Source organism: Haliotis rubra, unplaced genomic scaffold, assembly GCF_003918875.1.
Source record: "Haliotis rubra isolate DU_JTF1 unplaced genomic scaffold, ASM391887v1 Scf223, whole genome shotgun sequence".
NCBI lineage: Eukaryota > Metazoa > Mollusca > Gastropoda > Lepetellida > Haliotidae > Haliotis > Haliotis rubra.
In genome coordinates this window covers 1,289,147-1,306,505 of record NW_025766259.1, presented here as the reverse complement: position 1 = coordinate 1,306,505, position 17,359 = coordinate 1,289,147, and the positions used below count along the sequence as shown (strand labels likewise).

The following is a 17,359-nucleotide window of genomic DNA, read 5'->3' as shown; positions in this document are numbered from 1 at the left end:
CATTATTTCTGACATTTAGGGTGGGGTTCAACCATGTAAGACGAATAAATATGCATTATGATAGAATCATGTTCATGTCTCTTTTCCACTGTTTAGTCTCTAGTTTGTGAAGCAGAATCACCATGATCACCCCATGCTATGTTCCGTCAAACATCTAATTATGTGTAGATACTTCACAAGATGCCACGTGGAAATGACCAGCTTGTTTATTAGGACTAGTGTTAAGTTTCTACAGAAATTAAGAAATTATACTATTCACACTAAGGATCAAATCATGGATTCAACAGAAAACTATGATGTGGCGTCAAATTAGGTTTAAATATCTAAGCTTATTGTAAGCATGGATCTTAGGTTTTAGGATGTCATTTCATCTTGTGGATCCCATACCTGCTATTGACAGGTGTTGTGTACTTGTCAGTGACACGTTCCATGATTTGAAAAATGGCTGACTTGTGCCATGAAAACCATTTTTATGGTTCCTCATGTATAAGGTGCGTAAGGTTAGATTAAGGTGGCTGTTTGCCTAAAGAAGGGTTACTGTAGTATTATTTATCAAGTTTTAAGTGGATACAATTTCAAATTATAAATCTACGTTTGAGGAAAGTTGTAAATTTGTGTGATCCTTAGCAAAGTGTGAGTAGTATATTATACGCGCGCGCACGCACGCTCACATACTTAGTTTTCACCATTGACATTCAGTTTTCAAAGTAAATTTTCAATATTCACAGTGACGCACAGAATACAGATAAGTCATTCTGTGCCATGAGCAGTTTTGTGCTTTGAATAATTTACACCAGGGTTCATCAGCTTAATGTGAAACCTACGAGTACGGGTTAGGTGCAGACCAACAAGGAATTATCTGAGCAAATCTGGAGTTCCAACTTCCAATCTGCTCTTCTGTACAGTGGAGTTATCTATCACAGGGATGGCCCTGACACACAAATCCTGCGTATTTGAGTGAGTGAGTATGGTTTTACGCTGCTTTTAGCAATATTCCAGCAATATCACGGAAAAACAACAGAAATGGGCTTCACACATTGTACCCATGTGGGGAATCGAACCCGGGCCTTCGGCGTGACGAGCGAACGATTTAACCACTAAGCTACCCAACCACCCCCTGCGTATTTGAAGCAAACTGTTGAAAATAGTCAGGTGAATTTTGGTTTGGGGTCGATTTGACGCAACGGCAAGTCAACCGATTTTCAAAACTAAATGTACTGACACTTGGATACCCATAGTAATAGTTTAAAAATTGGCGTCAATACATTCTGTATTATTTACATCCCGCCATTCCATCAAATGTTAAAATTTGAAGATCATGCAATATCACCCCTTTGAAGATAGAGAAGCAAGATATTCGAGAGCCTATTGTAATGCCTACCATCACAAGGCTCTGTCTGGCGCTCGGCATTAATGGGTACAACAAGGACTGGTCGGCTCGGAGTCAGTATAATGTGTCTTGTGGGGTATTCATGCTTAACTGCGGCATGGTATCTCAGTGAGCTAGCACTATAAAACCAGCTTAAGTCTGGGCTAGTACAAGCAGCCAAACATACACACGCATGCACGTCGTCATATGAGCGGAATATTAAGTACGACGTTAAACCCCATTTCACCCCACCTCTGTAATTCACTGACTCATCACTTATTTAGGAGTCAAAGCAGTATTACTGTATTGCACATAGTAACCATGGTGACATGATGAATCACAATATATGTATATATTAGAGTCAGGTACGATTGAACCAAGGATAGTCCAGGCTTAGATTACTGAAATATTACTGACTATAGTCCGTTTGATTTCATGAGACCGATGAATTGCTCACTAACACAAAATCTAATAATGGCAAAAAAACAACAGATTTTGCACAGTCACATGAAATCGACAGACCAACTCTGGTGATTTGTCTCATAATTTTGGACACCCGAATAAAAAAAGTTGTTTAACAAACGATCATTTTATTTTGTTGTCACTTTTCGCTATTTTTTCGAGGGGGAATCACTTGGTGGTAGAGCACCCATGTGTGAGTTGCACATGTGAAATTGAAATTTCATTGCACGCTTGTTGATTACCTGGCTGTTCTACCAGCAAGTGGTCCCCCCTCGATAAAATAGCGAAAAGTGACAAATCATCAGCGTTGGTCTGTCGATTCCATGTGACTGTGCAAAATTTGGTTTTGTTGCAATTATTAGATTTTGTGTTAGTGAGCATCGGTCTCAAATGAAATCAAACGGACTGTATATAAAATAGGTATTACAGTTTTACAAACTCTTGTAGTCAGGGTGATTGTCCCCCACCAGGCTGACATGCCATGTTTTACTGAAATACTGTTCAATGAGGTATACAACCTAACTGTCACAGGTTCACGTAATACATAATAATAATAATAGTGAATTTATATAGCGCATTAATCCATGCTCAATGCATGCTCTAAGCGCACATATATGTGGGTATTAAGAGTCATTCTAGAAAGGCACTATTAAATAAGTAGGTCTTTAGCTCAGATTGGAAGGAGGCAAGAGATGAAGACTGTCTGAGATTGACTGGGAGATCGTTCCATTCCTTTGCTGCACTGAAAGCAAAGGAACGTTGTCCATAGTTCACAGATTTGACAGATGGAACTTGCAACAGGAGCTTGTTTTCTGACCGCAGTGATCGAGCTGGTTTGTACTCTGTGATCAAATCACACAGATATTGTGGAACATCTTCAGACAGGCATCGATACACATGACACAAGATCTTATAGCTGTTTCTCTGTCGGATGGGCAGCCGGTGTAGGTCATGTACATACATACTGACATTTGTATAGCGCCGATATCCAGCTCAGCTCAGCTGCTCAAAGGCGCTTAAATACTCATGCTTTAATTAAACGGTAGCCCAGTGGTTAAAACGTTTGCTAGTCCCGCCGAAGATCCCTTTCATAGGTACAATGCGAGAAGCCCATTTCTGGTGGGGGGCGATGGGGTAGCCAAGTGGTTAAAGTGTTCGCTCGTCACGAAGAAGACCCGGGTTCGATTCCCCACATGGGTACAAATGTGCGTCCCCGCCGCGTTATTGCTGGAATATTTCTAAAAGCGGCGTAAAACTAAAATCCACTCACTCACTCACCTATTTCTGATGTCCCCCCGCTGGGTATCAGAAAAAGATAAATTCAAAAATCAGTCCTTGGATGCTGCATAAGTAAACCTTTCAGTGAATCAGCTGTTGGGTATTCGGTAGAATACTGTGTTTTGTGTGAAAGAAAATTGAAGTGGAGATACGTTCAGTGAGTTCAGTTCAGTTCAGTGGTGCCCGTGTTCACTGTTTAAATCTCCTTAATATAGGGGCGGTGGGGTAGCCTAGTGGTTAAAGCGTTCACTCGTCACGCCGAAGACCCGGGTTCTATTCCCTACATGGGTACAATGTGTGAAGACCATTTCTGGTGTCCCCCGCCGTGATTTCGCTTGAATATTGCTAAAAGCGGCGTAAAACCATACTCACTCACTCTTCCAAAAACAACACAGTGGTCACAGGTGTGACTCACCAATGAAAGAGCCAGATTCAATTAACCTCATTTGTAAATTACTGGAAGCTAATTCTAGGTCCTCTGCACCACGATGTTGCTTGACTGACTGACTGGCTGAGTTTGGTTTTACGCCGCTTGCGTCTAGGCTTGCGTCCGAGTGCTTTAACGTCATAATAGTTCAGGGCAAAAGTGTGTTTTATTACACTATACATGGTGGTAGAGCGAACTGTATTTCTTTTCTAAGATGCCAAATTTAATACTTTCTAAGGATAATTACGATTAATTTAAGGCAGAAAACAAACGACGGTGTCGGTGACCTAAATTAAGAATACTCGCACAGGGCTAACTGGTGCGCTGTTCTATTGATGTGTCTGCCCCCCTACGTTAAGACGAACGTTACCAGAAACTGTTTCATGACGGTTTACGTTCGGATTAAATATCTTCTCTAAAGTATTTTAATTACATCTGTGATTAACGTAAACCATGTGAACGTCGCATTTCTACTACCAACGTATCAGACGAAGCTGAGTAGTCTAGCGACATTCCACGATTGCATTGTGGGAATGTAAACATTCCGAATGTTACCGTGTCGCTGAAAACTTGCAAGTCGAATTGAGACATTTAAAACGTCAGAAAACATAAACGTAATGTTTCCACCAGTGATGTTAGGTGAGTGAAGCAACTGCAAAACAAGAAACGGGATGCAACGCAGTAGTTTACTGTAGGAGGCTGTACGAGGCGATGACAACTGACATGCATCGTGACGTCGCTTACATTGTGACGTAATGTAAAATGGTTCGATTACGAGGGGGCACACTAGAATGGCGCAGTGACGGGATAACGTCATTCAATTGTTACGTCATAAAAAAAAACTATACCTTTATTGTCTGATAATGTTTTGTTTTTTTCGATTGTTCTAAGCGCTAAGCATCTTAGAAATTGAGATACCGTTGTAGATTTTGTACAATGCCCTGACGTCATCAATTACATGATATAAAACTTGATGACGTCACAATGCTATGACATCACCGCACTGCAAGTCTAATGGCAGTATCGTGTTCAGAGATGTACATTTTTCATTGAAAACTAATGAAGAGTGATTTCTGATGATGAATAGAATCTCACCCTCGTGTCTTCTGATATCAAATATATCAACACTCGTTGATAAAAGTTAAAATTTCCTCGGCAAGTTTTGGATATTTGTAACTTTAGCAACTCGTGTTGATATAAATGATATCTGTCGACACTTGGGGTGAGATTCTCTATATATCTGGAGATGTAAGACATGGAAGACTGCTACAGATCTGACATAGTATTTTAGGGAATATTTTGAGATCATGATTGCACATTATATCTGAAACCAAATTCTAGAACTGTCTTTTAGTTTTGAGACAATGTGCAGTTAACCATATGGTATTGTCATAAGTGTTTTCATTTCTATGCTAGATGCTTACTTACAAATTTGTTATGTTATGTTTTGCAATACAAATACAATTAACAGTTTAAGGTGCAGATTTATAGGTTGAAGCTGTTAGAATATGGTAAACAAAATTTTGTTTTACAAATAGTACTTGTGTTATATATTGATTTTTGATGCATAACTGTCATATATTATACCCCAAATGAAATATATAGTGGTTTTGTATGTACAAGTTATATTCCCTTGATTTGACCCCCATAGATCGAGCATTAAGAACCTCAGTCTATGTCGTCATGACTATTTGTTACTTTTGCTCCTTTAAGCCTATTTCTGGTGTCCTCCGCCGTAATAATGATGGAATATACTAGTGGCTAAAACCGGCGTAAAACTAGACTCACTCACTCACTCACTTTTGCTGCTTGTATACATTCACTTTCTCCCTAATCGGAATTCACTATTCCGGAAGGGCATGTGGCATTTAAACTTCGAGATATACTTATATATTTCCGTTAGGTATTTGCTGAGGGGTACATTGTGTTGCTAATGTGTCAACCTGTGTTGCTATGGTTACCGCATCATGACAATCTTGATCAGGTATGAAGGCTATACAGTATGCAGTGCGATTTTGTGAATAGGTGAATTTTTGTGATGATCTTTGTAATACCCCTTTGTATTATTCACTGTTTCCTCCATGAACCAAATGCATTTCAAATAAAATGATTACTTTGTTACTAGGTCTTTTGTGTTTACTTGACGAGTACTGTTAGTTCAGGGGTGGTGTGATAGCCTCGAGGTTAAAGTGTTCGCTTGTCGCCCTGAAGACTGGGTTCTATTCCCCTCACGAAAACACTGTGTGATGCCCTGGGGTCTGGGGTGGGGTGGTAGCCTCGTGGTTAAAGTGTTGGCTTGTCGCCCTGAAGTCTGGGTTCTATTCCCCTCACGAAAACACTGTGTGATGCCCTGGGGTCTGGGGTGGGGTGGTAGGCTCTTGGTTAAAGTGTCCGCTTGTCGCCCTGAAGTCTGGGTTCTATTCCCCTCACGAAAACACTGTGTGATGCCCTGGGGTCTGGGTGGGGTGGTAGCCTTGTGGTTAAAGTGTTCGCTTGTCGCCCTGAAGTCTGGGTTCTATTCCCCTCACGAAAACACTGTGTGATGCCCTGGGTTCTGGGGTGGGGGTGGGGGTGGTAGCCTCGTGGTTAAAGTGTCCGCTTGTCGCCCTGAAGTCTGGGTTCTATTCCCCTCACGAAAACACTGTGTGATGCCCTGGGGTCTGGGGTGGGGTGGTAGCCTTGTGGTTAAAGTGTTCGCTTGTCGCCCTGAAGTCTGGGTTCTATTCCCCTCACGAAAACACTGTGTGATGCCCTGGGTTCTGGGGTGGGGTGGTAGCCTCGTGGTTAAAGTGTCCGCTTGTCACCCTGAAGTCTGGGTTCTATTCCCCTCACGAAAACACTGTGTGATGCCCTGGGGTCTGGGGTGGGGTGGTAGCCTCGTGGTTAAAGTGTCCGCTTGTCGCCCTGAAGTCTGGGTTCTATTCCCCTCACGAAAACACTGTGTGATGCCCTGGGGTCTGGGGTGGTAGCCTTGTGGTTAAAGTGTTCGCTTGTCGCCCTGAAGACTGGGTTCTATTCCCCTCACGAAAACACTGTGTGATGCCCTGGGTTCTGGGGTCTGGGGTGGGGTGGTAGCCTCGTGGTTAAAGTGTCCGCTTGTCGCCCTGAAGACTGGGTTCTATTCCCCTCACGAAAACACTGTGTGATGCCCTGGGGTCTGGGGTGGGGTGGTAGCCTTGTGGTTAAAGTGTTCGCTTGTCGCCCTGAAGACTGGGTTCTATTCCCCTCACGAAAACACTGTGTGATGCCCTGGGGTCTGGGGTGGGGTGGTAGCCTCGTGGTTAAAGTGTCCGCTTGTCACCCTGAAGTCTGGGTTCTATTCCCCTCACGAAAACACTGTGTGATGCCCTGGGTTCTGGGGTGGGGTGGGGGTGGTAGCCTCGTGGTTAAAGTGTCCGCTTGTCGCCCTGAAGTCTGGGTTCTATTCCCCTCACGAAAACACTGTGTGATGCCCTGGGGTCTGGGGTGGGGGTGGTAGCCTCGTGGTTAAAGTGTCCGCTTGTCGCCCTGAAGTCTGGGTTCTATTCCCCTCACGAAAACACTGTGTGATGACCTGGGGTCTGGGGTGGGGTGGTAGCCTCGTGGTTAAAGTGAGTGAGTGAGTTTGGTTTTACGCCGCTTTTAGCAATATTCCAGCAATATCACGGCGGTCGTTGTTAAAGTGTTCACTTGTCGCCCTGAAGACTGGGTTCGATCCCCCTCACGAGAACACTGTGTGACGCCCTGATGTCCCCATTGAACTATTGATAGAATTCTGTGGAAAGCCATACTCAGTGACTGTTAGGTCTGAGAGGCATGTTCCGAATCCCGAGATGCCAGACATTTGTTATCCCTTGTTTGAAGCATTGGTTTTGTGATTATGATCCATAGTTGTCAGCTCTATATCTTAGGTGCGGGGTAGAATTAACATCCCATGTTTAACGTAAGAGACGTCTAACAGGATTCGAGTGGTCAGACACGCTAACCTGTTTGACTTTGCATCTCATTCTATCGCAAATGTGCAGATCGATGCTTATGATGTCAATCACTGGATTATTTGGTCCAAACTCATTATTGACTCATATATAGTCCTGTTTTCCCCCAATAATCGGGGCGATGGGGTAGCCTAGTGGTTAAAGCATTCGCTCATCACGCCAAAGACCTGAATTCGATTCCCCAAAGGTACAGTGTGTGAAGCCCATTTTTTTTTACCCTGCAATGATATTGCTGGAATATTGCTGAACGCGGCGTAAAACTAAACTCACTCCTCCAATAATCAAGTTTACATGGGCTGATATAGCTGAATTGATGTTTGATAAGGCGTTAATCCTTACTTACTTCAATATAAGTGCGCAGATATACGCATGAATTCATTAAGATAAAGACGTTAAATCCCATCACAAAAAAAACTCTCCCCAGGAACAATATTATTAGCTTTTCAGTTTAAAAATATTAAAGATGGCTGACGTAAGAGCTATTTTGAATACAACGTACGATATATTTCAGAGACGTCAAATCTTTTATGCATTTTTTCTCGTTTTTCAGTCATGTAACTGGCCAACATTAAATGTCATGTCAAGCTGATGAATCTTACATAGAGTCATCTTATGAAACAGCACGAGACAAGGATGCTGACCTTTTCTTGACAAACATGGTTTCAAATGTAAAGATCATCGGAATGTAGACCAAAATATAAGAAAATGGCACCAGTTTCTTCAAGCGTAATTTATAAGAAATGTCTTGTCATTAAACTGCGGTGTTCCTGTTGACTGATGGCACCAGTTTCTTCAAGCGTAATTTATAAATATATCCATTTCTTTCATAGTAATGTGGCGTCATATTTTCCCTGTGATGAAAGTTTTAGTGATATTTTTTTTCTTCGTACTTTTATATGAATTTACCAAAGATCGAACTGAATATATTGAATTTTATTCTGCAATTGCAAATAAAAGTGACAATGATGTAATTCAATTTCAAATTAAAGCATGACGTGACATGCATGAGTATAGACGGGGTGGTAGGGTAGCCTAGTGGTTAAAGCGTCCACTCGTCACGCCGAAGACCCGGGTTCGATTCCCCACATTGGTACAATGTGTGAAGCCAAATGTGACCCAAACGTGATGTTGTGGAAATATTGCTAAAAGCGAGGTAAAACTACTCACTCACTCACTCACTCACTCACTCACTCACTCAAGAGCAGACTGCAGAACTGTGCAAACTTGTCAGTAATATTTCATCCCGTGAGTACTCTGGTACGAGTGTGCCCTGCAATCTCTTTCTTCTCGTGAGGAGGGACGGCGGGGCAGCCTTATGAGAAGGGACGGCGGCGCAGCCTTATGGTTAAAGCGTTCGCTCGTCACGCCTGAGACCCGAGTTCGATTCCCAACATGGGTACAATATATGAAGCCCAGTGTGACCCTGTAGTGGTATTGCTAGAAAAGTTCTAAAAGCGACCTAAAACGACTCACTCACGCATACACTCACTCACTCTTGTCGGGGGCGACCACGTTGCATCTGGTTGACAGGCGGCAATGTTCACATTCCATATAAGGAGATGTGTTTCGTCACACATACACTCACTCACTCTTGTCGGGGAGACCACGTTGCATCTGGTTGACAGGCGGCAATGTTCACATTCCATATAAGGAGATGTGTTTCGTCACACAGACATTGCAAATACTCAGATGGAGATGCAGTTAGCTTTAGCTCTTTAGACCGCCTCCGTGGTGTAGTGGTTAGAACGTCCGCCCGGAGAGCGGAAGGTCGCGGGTTCGATCCCCGACCGCGTCATACCAAAAGACGTTAAAATATGGTACTTGTTGGTCCCTGCCTGGCGCTCGGCATTAATGGGTACATCAAGCACTGGTCGGCTCGGAGTCAGTATAATGTGTCTGGGTTGGGTATTCATGTTTCACTGCGGCATGGTATCTCAGTGGCCTAGCACTATAAAACCAGCTTCAGTCTGGGCTAGTACAAGCAGCCGCACCTACACATACACACGCATGCACGTCGTCATATGAGCGAAATATTCTCAAGCACGACGTTAAACCCAATTTCACCTCACCTCACCTTTAGCTCTTGGTTAGACGATAGGATACCGTACGTTGTACAAAGCAGTCTTAGTGCTAAGGTGCTCGTGACTCCGGTACACAGACTAACGACTGTCGTAGGATCCCTGAAGATCCGGGTTAGAATTGGTCTTCAACAACCCATGCTTGTCGTAAGAGGTGACTAACGGGATCGGGTGGTCAAGCATGTCTGAAAGCCTGAGCTCGAAACCACCAAAATGGTGTCTGGCTGAAGAAAGATATTTGTACGTTCACAAGCAATGGAAACTTTTCGAATTCAAATGACACCTGACGATTGTCTTGTGGGATATTTCCTCTATTCCATTTTGTCGGAAATAACATGAGAGGTGTCGGAAATGATGATTGTAAATAAACGGATGGGCAAAGAAAGTTTACACTTAAAACTCGGATTCGACCAAAACATTACCTTACCAAGACGTTGTTAGACTGAAAACACTCCCCCAAACACTGCAAACTTAAGATTCAAATCGCAACCATGAATCTATCAATTACGTCATAATCGAAAACCCACTTCTGTTTGTTTCATTCTGGTTACCATCAGACCCGTGAAGATCTGGGTAAGAATTGATCTTCAGTAACCCATGCTTGTCGTAAGAGGCGACTAATCGGAGGCGACTTGGTTGACACATGTCATCGTATCCCAATTGCGTAGATTGATGCTCATGATGTTGATCACTGGATTGTCAAGTCCAAACTCAATTATTTACTGACCGACGCCATATAGCTGGAATATTGCTGAGTGCTCACTCACTCTCAAACTCAAACCCCAACAAAGAAGGACTGATATCGCAGTGCGTACACTGACCCCACCAACGTTATCAAGCGCACTGTGACCTTTATCTCTTTGCTTCAGATTCAGGACAAAATGACTGCCGCATTCGCCAGGTCGCGCACACATTGATGCGTGCTCATCTGGTTTTGTTTTTGGACATGGGCACTGTGTCAGTGCCAGAGGCGCTGTGTCAGAGCCAGAGCCAATGACAAAAATATCCTCGTGCTATGGCACATGACTGTTAAGAACATCAGTCGTTTGTCTTGATTATTGCGTTAACAAAAGTAACATGTCACTAACGAGTTAATAATAACTTTATCTTATGTTTTTTGTTTGTTGTTTCAGCTATATGGCGGCGGTCTGAAACTAATCAGCCTGAACAGACTATTAGTGATCAACAGCATGAACATCAACCTACGCAATAGGGATACGATGACATGTGTCAACCAAGTCAGCGAATCTGACCACCAGATCCCGTTAGTCGCCTTTTACGACAAGCATGGGTTGCTGAAGACCAATTCTAACCCGGATCTTCACGGGTGTGTTTATTAGGCGGCATAATCAGTTCAATGGCAATTCAGCAGTCATTATTATTTTATTATTTATTATTATTTTATTCACACATTCAATACCCATGTTGGGAATCAACCGGGTCTTTGGCGTGACGAGCGAACGCTTTAACCACTAGGCTACCCAACCACCTTGCCAGTTTGAAAGAACTTTTAACCTTGTTTGAATGAACACAAGAAATCTCTGCAAACCAAACATCTTTAAAAGTAAGATATTTTAATGACATTTTATTAATGATGAAAATGAAAATGAATATATACGTAGAAGTGGGCGTAAACAAAAACAATGACAGTTGTATTTACAAAGTTTGACACTAAGTGTGAGTCCATCAGCGAGTCGTCTTCACAAGTTGTTGATTCTGGAGATTATATCATAAGATTCTGGGGTTTGGAGTGAGTATGGTTGAACGCCGCTTTTAGCAATATTCCAGCAATATCACGGCGGGGTACACCAGAAATGGGCTTCACATATTGTACCCAAGTGGGGAATCGAACCCTGGTCTTTGGCGTCATGAGCGAATGCTTTAACCACTAGGCTACCCCACCGACCGATTAAAGGAGGAAAACAAGAATTGCGGTCTGTAAATAATGAGTTTGGACCACATAATCCAGTGATGGACATCATAAGCATCGATCTGCACAATGGGGAATCGAACCCGGGTCTTCGGCGTGACGAGCGAACGCTTTAACCACTAGGTTCCTTCACCGCCCTCTGGGGTTTGGTAAACAAGAGACTCCATACGTTCCATACAGTATACCTTTACCCTGAGCGATGACAAGAGCTGCACTGATGTAATTAATCCAACGATTCACTTCTCCTGTACCTGATGGGATACGGGGCGGTGGGGTAGCCTAATGGTTAAAGCGTTGGCTCGTCACGCCGAAGACCCGGGTTCGTATCCCCACATGGGCACAATGTGTGAAGCCCATTTCTGGTGTCCCCCGCCGTGATGTTGCTGGAATATTGCTAAAAGCGGCGTAAAACCAAACTCAGTCAGTCAGTCAGTGATGGGATACCAAGCCCTTGAAGTGAGTGGGTGAGTGAGTTTAGTCAGCAATGTTCCAGCTATAGGGAGGCGGTCTGTAAATAATCTAATCTGGACCAGACAATCCAGTGATCAACAGCATAAGCATCGATCTACACAATTGGGATACGATGGCATGTGTCAACCGAGTCAGCCAGCCTGACCACCCGATCCAGTTAGCTGCCTCTTGCGACAAGCATGGGTTACTGAATATCAATTCTAACCCGGATCTTCACGGGTCCCAAGTCCTTGGAAGTACAAATAACAGCATTTATTACTCACCCGTTGAAGATATCACTGTTTGATAATTTTACAATGTTATTACACATTGTGTAATAACATCGCGTGATGCCGTACGTATGACGTAAAACTGGTTCACAGTTATGACGTCACAATGCTAATACCTCTGTCACAATAGTATTAGACCTTGCTTGACTCGCGGAAAGCTGAGAGTCATCACACTCGTTGAATTCTTAGGAAAGAAGTACTTTGCTCGATATTATTTTGCTAATGTTGGGTGAGTAATAAATAATATACTAAACTATGTCCCGTGTAATACCATATTTATGAAACTCGTGAATGGTATTGGCATTCACTCGTTTCACAAATATGGTATTATATTCTCTATGAATTAGTATTCTCTATGAATGGCATCTTCATTTGATGGGGTCGGAAAGGAGATTTGTGTCAGCTGTCAGGAAATACAAGTTATGCAGACATTTTTGTGATTCAAGTACGTCTCAAACATGACATGTTAAATCTGAACCTGTTGTATAAACGTTGTTTCTATTTTTGCATCGGCTGAATGTTTCATAACCTTTTTATCTGGTGCATGCGTACGTCGATCATAAAGTTTCAGTAAATGTGCTCTGACCCCATTACCTGTATCTCTGACAGGTGTATTTAGGTTCAGCAACTGGAGTGAAGGTATAACACTCAGAGAGGATACTAAACGACCATCTGCGTAAATAAAACGCGACATGTACACAAATGAAAGTTTTTATGTCCGCATAATTAGTATCATAAACGTATACGCACGTATATTCGACGTAAATGAAAGTATCATGTTCATAAATGTAAGTATAGTGAACGTAAATTAAAGGGTTAATTACCAAACATGTAAAAATGAATCAAAGCATCATCCACATAAGCGTACCATCTTTGAAAATGAAAGTAACCTACGTAAGCTAAAGTATCGTGTACGCAAGACTAACGCTCAGTCTCTAAATATATATGATTTTGATATTAACAAACAAGCCCATATACATTGAAAAGGAGCCCCAGGGAGACCAGAGATTCAGAACCTGAGGAAATCTAGACTTGCTTTATTTAGGGCTCTAGAACTACTGGAGATGGGGCTTGGCAGTAGGGAAAATAATGTGGTTCAGGGACTTTGAGACAGACTACGTGTACGCGAATGTAAGTAACATGTAAGTAAATGTAAGTGCTATCTACTACGTTCGATAGTAGATGATACGTGATTGTACGCAAGTTATACCACCATGGACGTAGATGAAAGTATCATCTCATCATGTAAGTAAGTAAGTATTATCATCGAAAATGAATGTATTATCTACGTAAATGAAAGTATCATGTACATATTTGTAAATATGATGCATATAGATGAAACCATTATCCACGCAAGTGAAAGTATCATCTTCGGAAATTTAAGAATCATGTTCGTAAAAGTAACTTACTAAGTATAATGTATGTATATGAAAGTTTTATGGACCGAAATGTAAAAAATGGTCTATGTGGATGAAAGTATCATACACATTGTTATAGTGCAAATATTTCACTAATATTTCACACAAAAATATATAATAACTATGATATGAAAGTTATATGAATTCACAAAAGCACCTATGTTGTGATTTTCCGTACACAAACGAGAGTAACTCACTCAGGTTGTAAAATACATGCCGCCAGAAATGGACATACTGTAAACAATAGATAACGATTTGCACTGCAGTTACCGGCTGCATGTCACTTCCTGATTATAAATGCCTGTATCGTTTTCGGAAATGAAAGTATCGTCCACGAAAATATATGTATCAAGAACGTAGATGTTCGTATCATCTACAGAAATGTAAGTATCATCGACGTCAACGAAAGTATCAACTACATAAATGAAAGTATCATGCATGTAGATATCTAGCAACCTCTCGTACACAACTTACGCATAAAGTGTACCAAATCGTCTCATTTATAGACACGCATATTCTCTCAGTTCAAATAAAACATATGATTAAGAAAATAATCTGTCACATCAACCTGCCAAAGTCAAGCAACCAATCCCCTGCCTGGCATATACGTTGACTGTGTTATCGGATTTATCAAACACCGAATATTCGAGGCTAAAAATGACAAACCTGACACTTATCCATAACTGAGAACTGGTTCACTTGTTTGTGAGAGAGTTAAAGCAACAATATACAGACAAAAGGACAACGCTAGCAATAACAATAAAACAACATAAATAGTTAAGGATTGCTTTTCAGATAGACCAATGATCTTCGTATGCACACCGCAAACAACTTGTCCTGATTGACATGGCTGATCCAAACGATTATATTAAGGAAAGTCAAACATAAAATGTTTTGCTTTATTTAAATCTGCATCCAGAATCTAATCTTAGAAGACGTAACGACCTACAAATCTTTTGATATTGTTATTTAAAACAAACATAAAAGTGTGGATGTCTTATTAGATTAACTGGCAAAAAATAACTAGGAACTTAATTTCTTCTGAAAGGAAAGGTGATAAATAAGAACATAATGACAGCTGTGTTTGTCCTTGTGTATCAATTCAGTAATAAAAAAGCTGATATGAACTGTAGATAAGAGAGCACTTGGTTCAGAATAAGGGAATGTACCAGGCGACATTTATATAAGCCTCGCCGAGTTCACCTGTGATACTACTGGAGCGGCAACAGGCAAATATCTATCACTCCTTGTGTAAGCTTGTCCGTCCTGTCATATTCTGGATCACAGCAGGCTGTTATCTGAGAAAAGTATGTAGCTCAATACACGGTTATACAACACGGTATTGGAAGCAATGCCATGGCTTTCGTAACCATTGTCATGGTCTCTGTGTGCAGTGTGGCCTCTGTGTACAGTGTCATGGCCTCTGTACAGTGTCATGGTCTCTGTGTACAGTGTGGCCTCTGTGCACAGTGTCATGGCCCGTGTACATTGTCATGGCCTGTGTACATTGTCATGGTCCCTGTGTACATTGTCATGGTCTCTGTGTACATTGTCATGGTCTCTGTGTGCAGTGTGGCCTCTGTGTACAGTGTCATGGCCTGTGTACATTGTCATGGTCTCTGTGTGCAGTGTGGCCTCTGTGTACAGTGTCATGGTCTCTGTGTACAGTGTGGCCTCTGTGTACAGTGTCATGGTCTCTGTGTACAGTGTGGTCTCTGTGTACAGTGTCATGGCCTGTGTACATTGTCATGGTCTCTGTGTACATTGTCATGGTCTCTGTGTACATTGTCATGGTCTCTGTGTACATTGTCATGGTCTCTGTGTACAGTGTGGTCTCTGTGTACAGTGTCATGGTCTATGTGTACAGTGTGGTCTCTGTGTACAGTGTCATGGTCTCTGTGTACATTGTCATGGTCTCTGTGTACATTGTCATGGTCTCTGTGTGCAGTGTGGCCTCTGTGTACATTGTCATGGTCTCTGTGTACATTGTCATGGTCCCTGTGTACATTGTCATGGTCTCTGTGTACATTGTCATGGTCTCTGTGTACAGTGTCATGGTCTCTGTGTACATTGTCATGGTCTCTGTGTACATTGTCATGGTCTCTGTGTACATTGTCATGGTCTCTGTGTGCATCGTCATGGTCTCTGTGTACATTGTCATGGTCTCTGTGTACAGTGTCATGCGTGAGTATGTAACGTTCCGTCTCATGAGGTGCCGCTGTCTCCTCAAGTTAAAGGTCTGGGCCCGGTTGTTCAAAAGCCTGTTAAATGTTAACGGTCCTTTAACGTTAAGAGAGCAAAAGCCTGTTGCTCAAAGTGCTGTTAACCTTTAACGGCCCGTGAAGCCCACGTTAACTTAACGGAAGGGGAGGGGGTACATTAGCTCACTAACGTTACCATTAGCATCAGTTCTAGGTCTAGCTCCATGGTGACAACATGGCGTTTATTGCCCAGCCTAATGCAGCATTCATGAACATTAGACCACAAAGAAAACCTAAGGACTTCAGAAATATTTCTGTTGAGTTTAATGAAATGGAATTACACCAAAGATACCGATTTCGAAGAGATTCCATTGACTACATAATATCTTTGGTTCGTGATGATGTGGAGAGAGACACAAAAAGGAACCATGCTCTCACTGTAGACATGCAGGTGCTAGTCACCTTGAGGTTCTTGGCCAGCGGGAGTTTCCTACAGGTTGTGGGAGACACGGTTGGCCTTGATAAGAGTACAGTTTCGAGGACTGTTGATAGAGTGTGCGATGCTCTTGTTCGAAAGCGGCATCAGTTTATCAAGTGGCCAAGCGTACAAGAGAAAGACAAGATAAAGGAGGTTTTTTTTAGATTGGAGGTTTCCCTAATGTCATCGGTTGCATTGATGGTACCCATGTCCAAGATGAGACTGCTTATGTCAACCGTAAGGGCTGGCACAGCATAAACGTGCAGGCTGTTTGTGACGATAAAGGCATGTAAACAACACCTTCACAGTAAAACTTACTTGCAATGTTTACTTGTTTCAAAGTGTGGCAAGTAAAGCCGATATATCACTTCAGTGTACATGATTGAAAACTGTCATCTGTTTGAAATGAAAACAGAATGTGAGAGTGAGCTCCCTTGGTATAGTCTGTATGATAAAATTAGAGGTACTGCTTATACTCATTTATAGCATGACAAATATTTTTACGAGAACTGAAATTGGTTTTCCCAGAAATTCAGGAGGAATAAATTTACATTTTGCATGATTATTACTTCTATAATTGGATAAAAATGGATATATATATATATATATATATATATATATATATATATATATATGGGTTTTTCTTAACAGGAAATATAACCAACTTATTGTGCCAGCTGGCCAGGCTCCACCCATGACAGTCATATATTTAGGACATCCAATCTGAGACAACCCTTAGAAGCCAACCACACCAGAATTTCAGATGGGTTTGTCCTTTGAGATAGTGGATATGTTTGCCGGTAAATTTTCATATCTTACATGAAAAAACTTACAGTTTAAATCTAATTTGATGGAAAGCCTAAATCCCAGTTGTCGGGTAATAATTATTGCTGAACAAGTCAAATGTAGTTTTCCATACATGTAAAATATAATGTTATATGTTTCTAGTGAAGTGAAATATTTTATTTCAAATTAGTCAACATTTCCAATGAATGCTTCCTTCA

The 17,359-nt window shown here is 41.8% G+C and overlaps 1 pseudogene; it reads left to right on the top strand.

Moving 5' to 3' along the window:
- The first annotated feature begins 16,194 nt into the window (after positions 1–16,194).
- Positions 16,195–17,159, top strand: LOC124277544 (annotated as a pseudogene).
- The last annotated feature ends 200 nt before the right edge of the window (positions 17,160–17,359 follow it).